This window comes from Schistocerca serialis, chromosome 10 (assembly GCF_023864345.2).
Source record: "Schistocerca serialis cubense isolate TAMUIC-IGC-003099 chromosome 10, iqSchSeri2.2, whole genome shotgun sequence".
In the NCBI taxonomy this organism is placed as follows: Eukaryota; Metazoa; Arthropoda; class Insecta; order Orthoptera; family Acrididae; genus Schistocerca; species Schistocerca serialis.
This window is the reverse complement of record NC_064647.1, coordinates 190,400,391-190,408,287: the sequence shown is the minus strand read 5'-3', so window position 1 is coordinate 190,408,287 and position 7,897 is coordinate 190,400,391.

Here is a 7,897-nt window from a genome sequence, read left to right as displayed (position 1 = left end):
TCACATTTGCCACTTCGAAGTAAAAATCTGAAAAGCGCTGATTTTTCTGTTATATAGTTATTGAGAAGCCACATCAGCCACTGTAATTTACGACAAGTTAGATAAGTAATTAAAGAAAATTGAGGGTCACTGTAGACCATTTTGATCGTTTTCTCTTTTGTGAAACTTAATTTAAACCTAGATTATAGATGTGATATGGCATAGGTCATCCTTCGATTCATTGTAGAACTTGGAAACCCATTCAGGGAATACTCGTTCACATTTTTGTTGAACGCAGTTGGTTTTTACCATACTGTATTAAAACATTTCCTTTTATCAATTGCAATTTATAAACAATGTTTTGTGAGTAGAATAAAATTTCCAATGGTAAACTTAACTACTTTTTCGATGTTATTTTACCAGCTAACTAAAAATAGGAAAGCCTTGAACCCCTTCCACTAAATTTAGTCACTATTAAGACTCTTTTACAGAGAGTGCGGTGGAGCTGACGCTGAAATCATTAAGTATTTGGTTATATCATCGCTATTCTCACTGAACTTTTCTGAACTCTACATGTCATGTGTAGTCTGACGTCTCCTTACCAGCAACAGGTCCCAGGTTCAAAGTAGTCAATTCCCTAAAAAACACGCTCAGAGCGTCGTTGCGCGAAAGTTGTAGGGAGACACGACATAGAACAACAGACACCATGCAGAATGTTAGACACTGTTTTCCAGTCGATTAGAATCCAAGCGATATAGTCACGAGCCCAAGCCGGCCGGTGTGGCCGAGCGGTTCTAGGCCCTTCAGTCTGGAACCGCGCGACCGCTTCGGTCGTAGGTTCGAATCCTGACTCGGGCACGGATGTGTGTGATGTCCTTAGGTTAGTTAGGTTTAAGTAGTTCCAAGTTCTAGGGGACTGATGACCTCAGAAGTTAAGTCCCGTAGTGCTCAGAGCCCTTTGAACCACGAGCTCAAGTGAGGCGCTACAGGCGATGTTGTGCTGTTAGCAAAGGCACTCGCGTCGGTCGTCTGCTGTCATAACCCATTAACGCGAGATTTCGAGACACTGTCCTAACAAATGGATTCGTCGTACGTCTCACATTAAGTTCTGCGGTTATTTGAAACAGTGTCGCTTGTCTGTTAGCACTGACAACTCTATACAAACGTCGTTAATCGAAGGCCGTCGGCTACTTCGATACCTGTGGAGAGAGATAATGCCTGATGTTTAGTGGTTTCGGCACGCTCTTGACACTGTACATCTCGCAATACTGAATTCCTTATTGATATCCGGAATGGAAAGCCACATGCGTCTAGCTCAGCTTTCAAGGTCTGTTAATGCCCGTTGTGGGGCCATAATCACATCGGAAACCATTTTTACGTGTATCATCTGAGTAGAAATGACAGATCTGCAAAAGCAATGCCCTTTTATATCTTGTATATGGGACACTATTGTCATCTGTATGTATGCATATTGCTGTTCCATGACCTTTGTCGCCTCAGTGTATTGTTCCACAGTTACGCCCAGTCTAACAACAAGCATTATGTTCAGTCTTGACAATCCTGACGAGAAATGTTTTAGAACTCAGACATAGCTTAAAGATAAACTATTTCACCATAAACGCTGTTCTGATGACACTCTTTTTCTGTTTAACGAAAGAAGATGAGAAAAAGAAAGTCTATCCGGATAAATTCATAAATTACACTGCAAAATTCAGTTCACTGTTGAAGTCGAATGCTCATATGGATTTAACTATCATAACGTAAATATGTCTAATAAAAACTATAAGCATCAGTTTCATATTTTCAGAAACTTACTCGAAATTCTTCTTGACGTAGGCATCAATATAAAAATACATCAAACAGATCAACGGTTAATCACATGCTTACTATGACAATGAAAAAAAAATTAAATACAGAGTATTTGACAATTCATGTTACATACTTCTAGAGGTTGCAAAGGGGACTTAGTAGATCAAGTTTTGCATGGGAACCCATGTCCGAAAACGTCATCCAACGACGCTGCAGAGCGCCAAAGTTATGTGTGCCGCCGCCTGTAGATGTATGTATATACAGTTTGATCCCGTGATGATGTTACAAACTTTCTAGGGTGATAGAGAAGGATAAATGTATCTGTTCGAGGTAAGATTGCTTCAAACGGAAACGAAAGAGTCGGAAGTTATAAGGGAAAATCCTTGTGACACCTCTGACGGTGGAATAAATCTACAGCCATTGTTGATACTGACAATGTAGGGTATGTACACTACTGGCCATTAAAATTGCTACAAGACGAAGATGACGCGCTACAGACCCGAAATTTCACCGACAGGAAGAAGATGCGGTGATATGCAAATAATTAGCTTTTCACAGCATTCACACAAGGTTGTCACCGGTGGCGACACCTACAACGTGCTGACATGAGGCAAGTTTCCAGCCGATTTCTCACCCACAAACAGTAATTGACCGGCGTTGCCTGGTGAAACGTTGCTGCGATGCCTCGTGTAAGGAGGAGAAATGCGTACCATCACGTTTCCGACTTTGATAAAGGTCGGATTGTAGCCTATCGCGATTCCGCTTTATCGTGTCGCGACATTGCTGTTCGCGTTGGTACAGATCCAATGACTGTTAGCAGAATATGGAATCGGTGGGTTCAGGAGGGTAATACGGAACGCCGTGCTGGATCCCAAAGGCCTCGTATCACTAGCAGTCGATATGACAGGCATCTTATCCACATGGCTGTAACGGATCGTGCAGCCACGTCTCGATCCCTGAGTCAACAGATGGGTACGTTTGCGAGACGACAACCATCTGCACAAACAGTTCGACGACGTTTGCAGCAGCATGGACTATCAGCTCGGAGACTGTGGCTGCGGTTACCCTTGACGCTGCATTACAGACAGGAACTCCTGCGATGGTGTACTCAAAGACGAACTTGGGTGAACGAATGGCAAAAGGTCATTTTTCGGATGAATCCAGGTTCTGTTTACAGCATCATGATGGTCGCATTCGTATTTGGCGACATCGCGGTGAACGCACATTGGAAGCATGTATTCATCATCGCCATACTGGCGTATCACCCAGCGTGATGGTATGGGGTGCCATTTGTTACACGTCTCGGTCACCTCTTGTTCGCATTGACGTCACTTTGAACAGTGGACGTTACATTTCAGATGTGTTACTGCGAAACCCTACATTTCAGCAGGATAATGCACGACCGCATGTCTTGTACGGGCCTTTCTGGATACAGAAAATGTTCGACTGCTGCCCTGGCCAGCACATTCTCCAGATATCTCAGCAATTGAAAACGTCTGGTCAATGGTGGCCGAGCAACTGGCCTGTCACAATACGCCAGTCACTACTCTTGAAGAACTGTGGTATCGTGTTGAAGCTGCATGTGCAGCTGTACCTGTACACGCCATCCGAGCTCTGTTTGACTCAATACCCAGGCGTATCAAGGCCGTTATTACGGCCAGAGGTGGTTGTTCTGGGTACTGATTTCTCAGGATCTATGCACCCAAATTGTGTGTAAATGTAATCACATGTCAGTTCTAGTATAATATATTTGTCCAATGAATATCCGTTTATCATCTGCATTTCTTCTTGGTGTTGCAATTTTAATGGCCATTAGTGTAACTCTGAGAGGTGGTAGTACGGATCAGGTGAAGAGTGTGCAGTAAGCACGGGCTCTAAAATGCATACCTGTGGAGCTATGAGCGCTTGTTCATATTTGATACAGCGAAACACATCTCCTCTATTGAACAAGTGCTCATAGCTCTTAAGTTAAGCATTCTAGAGCCCATTTTCTTTTTCCTTGTTTTGGAGCATGCTGCCTTTCTGAAAGTTAACTATCGTACAGTCTTAGCAATGACAGTGCCGGTACAGCCAGTCAACTGTCAGAGGTTTCAGAACAGTTTTCGTTTATAACTTTTGACTCGTTCGTTTCAGTTTCAAGTAATCTTACTTGAATTGATACATTTATCCTTCTCTATAAACCTATAAAAATTCTAACATCATCGCGGGATCAGCCGGTATATAAATACATCTACAGGCGCCAGCACATATAACTTTTGCGTTCTGTAGCGTCTTAGGATGACCTTTCCGTACATGGGACCCTATGAAAAACTTGATCTACTTAGTGGTAAACTCTTCACGGATGATCAGCTGAGTGGTGGCGTCGTCTTGTCGCAACATTCTAAATAAAGAAATAGAAATTATAAAATCAGTAGCCTTCAGTAATGAATACAGTCATACTACGAGGGTAATCCCAGAAGTAAGATCTCCTATTTTTTTATAAGAACATAGACCTGTTTATTTCTACAATGGTTTATATCAGTTTACAGCTTGAACATTTAGCTATTTTTCGACATAATCACCATTTTTGTGGAAGCATCTTTGTAGACGCTGTGGCAGTTTTTGTATGCCCATGTCATACCAGCTCGCCGCCATGCTGTTCAGAAAGTTATGAACCTCTTCTTTCACCTCGTCGTCGGTGATGAATCGCTGGGACCACAATTAACGCTGACAGGTACTGTGAGACTCTGAAAAACTCAAACAGGCAATTGAGAACCGGAGAAGAGGAATGTTGAGCAAGGGCGTACACATGATAGAGCTCGCCCACAATCGCTCGGCAAACCGTTGCTCTCCTAAAACTGTTTCGGTGGAACATAATCACCCACCCACCCTATAGTCCTGACTTGGCGAGCAGTGACTATCACCTGCTCCCTAGGTTAAAAGAACATTTGGCTGGAAAGCGATTCAATTCCGACGACGAGGTGAAAGAAGAGGTTCATAACTTTCTGAACAGCACGGCAGCGAGCTTGTATGACATGAGCATAAAAAAACTGCAACAACGTCTACAAAAATGCATCGACAGAAATGCCGATTATGTCGAAAAATAGCTAAATGTTCAAGCTGTAAACTGATGTAAACCACTGCAGAAATAAACAGTTTTATGTACTTATAAAAATGTAGAAAACCTTACTTTTGGAATTGCCCTCGTATAATTAATAAGCAGATCCACACAACGAAATCCAACCAAGAATCTGCTTATCAACCACTCACAACGAAGAAACCCACGTTTGTAAGCCTAACTGCCAATCTTTTTAAGCCATACGAAATTATGATAAGCTTCAGTAACAACAACAAAATAAAAAATAAAATTACCGCCATTGACCAATTATTATACAACAATATGAAGTCAGGTATGGAAAAAAAAAACTCAACACATGTGCGAGCTGGTAATTTTTTGAAACAGCACACATGGATGCACACCCGAAGAAATACAGCTTTGCCACACATGTTGCCCAACATAGCCATTCTGCAAACAACACGGAACAGAAATTGCACTTCATCTCGCTAACTCGACCTTCTCGAAGAACTCACGACTGCAGTGGATTGCGGTCCGCGCCTGCCATGCCTTCCACCCGCAAAGAAGCAAAGCGTTGCGGGCTGCCTGCACTGCTTCCGTCAGGGGAAGTCCGACACTAGTCCTGACCACCAGAACTAGACACGAAGTGGCTGCCAACAGCTGCACTAAGCCGTCCTCGCATGAGACGTGTTTTCAAATCGTTAAGCACACCAGACGTGAATTGCATCTTACTAAGCCGTCCTCGCATGAGACGTGTTTTCAAATCGTTAAGCACACCAGACGTGAATGCATCTTGCGTCGTGTACGGGCAGAAAGCAGATGATGCCGTCCTCGCATGAGACGTGTTTTCAAATCGTTAAGCACACCAGACGTGAATGCATCTTGCTTCGTGTACGGGCAGAAAGCAGATGATGCATCGCACGGAACATGGTCTTCATAGTGTTTTTTTACCACAGCCCTCTCCAATAGCGGTTGTCAGCTGTATCTGGTTGGTTCAAATGGCTCTGAGCACTATGGGACTCAACTGCTGAGGTCATTAGTCCCCTATAACTTAGAACTAGTTAAACCTAACTAACCTAAGGACATCACAAACATCCATGCCCGAGGCAGGATTCGAACCTGCGACCGTAGCGGTCTTGCGATTCCAGACTGCAGCGCCTTTAACCGCACGGCCACTTCGGCCGGCAGCTGTATCTGGCTCGAAAGTCACAGTTTGTTAACGAGATTGGATGTTCGTAAAACTGCTACGTTAGTTCTATTAAAACGCACATTTTCTTCCCTGTGTATTTCCCAACTACGTTGTTCTGTCTATTGCATACTAAACATGTTATAAGACAAAGAAGAAAGTTTCACATCAAGTCAGTAATGACGTCAGCCTATAGGAGTTCCGTTAGAGATGCTGCGATAAATTTTCCAATACCATTTCACACGAGATAAGGAGTACTTCATCATTATCAGTTTTCAGTGAACCTCGAACATTCTTAATAGATGACTGGTGATTCTTCTCTGTAGCATACTTTTCAGGACATTTGAACTAAAGACTGTAAAGAAGGAAGTACTGGATTACAATTAAAAGAAAACAGCCCTCGGTCACTAATTTTTAACGAATTTAACCGGATTCAAACACTGCTAGGAGTGTCTTCCTCAGAATTTAAACCAAAGAATGGTCTATAACATGGTCACAGAATCATGACTAAAAACGTATGATACAAATTATAAGTACGGAATTATCGTGAAAGACTGGCAGTACTCATATGTCATTTATAAAATAATAAATATGCCAAAAGGGCATCAGTCACAAAGATATTTAAGACAAAAAAACTGTGATGGCGAGCCACTAAGGGCTGCTGATCACTTGCGTGGTTTTTTTATTTGTAACTATGCACGGTCTCTGAACGTGCAACCATGTACAAAATTTTAAGTACAGAATTTCCTACATTGTAAGGAGTGCAAGGTCCCTTGTAGATATCATGATGTTCATCTTATATCCTCCTTTCAAGACACTGTCCATTCCGTTCAACTGCTCTTCCAGGTCCTTTGCAGTCTCTGACAGAATTACAATGTCATCGGCGAACCTCAAAGTTTTTGTTTCTTCTCCATGGATTTTAATACTTACTCCGAATTTTTCGATTGTTTCCTTTACTGCTTGCTCAATATACAGATTGAATAACATCGGGGAGAGGCTACAACCCTGTCTCACTCCCTTCCCAACCACTGCTTCCCTTTCATGTCCCTCGACTCTTATAACTGTCATCTGATTTCTGTACAAATTGTAAATGGCCTTCGATCCCTGTATTTTACCCAGATCATGGCCAGAGGTGTAATGTGGCAAAGCACCAAGATGCACTTCTCAGCCGTTGTCGAGAAAATCGTCAGTTAAAAGAAACCGTTGGGGTGAAATACTGTCTACGATTAATAAGTTGCTATAGCGTCGTGGCGCAGCGGAAAGCGCTCGGGTTCGTAATCCGAAGGTCCCCTGATCGAATCCCGAAAATGTGTTTATCAAGCTGCGAATCATTCTTCTTGGACGGAGTTCGAGAGTTCGACCATGCAGTTTGGACAGTTGTTTACAGTACATGGCGGTCATACAAGTACTTGGGAAGAAGATTTCTACGAATTGCTACCGAACAAAAAGCGGGAAACATATGATCACCCTTTCTAAAGCTATTTAAACCAACACCTCTGGATGGATTTCGGAATTGCTATAGTCCCTGCAGCTAGAAGTTTGTTGCCTGAAACAGAGGCTGCGAGTTACAATTCTCATTTTAATCGAGGATTGTGAAAACAACTTCAGTGTGTAAGATGGTCACGTCATTCTGGCTTTTGTATGTTATCGATGTGCGTGTCAGAGAGAGAGCAAGTCATGATACTGTTAAACAAACTTTAGTTTTGGTGTGGCACAGTCTTTGCCTCTCTGCAGTCTGATACACTCTTAGTTGACGTGTCGTGTCGAGCGGTCTAGGGCGCTGCAGTTATGGACTGTGCGGCTGGTCCCGGCGGAGGTTCGAGTCCTCCCTCGGGCATGGGTGTGTGTGTGTGTGTCCTTAGGATAGT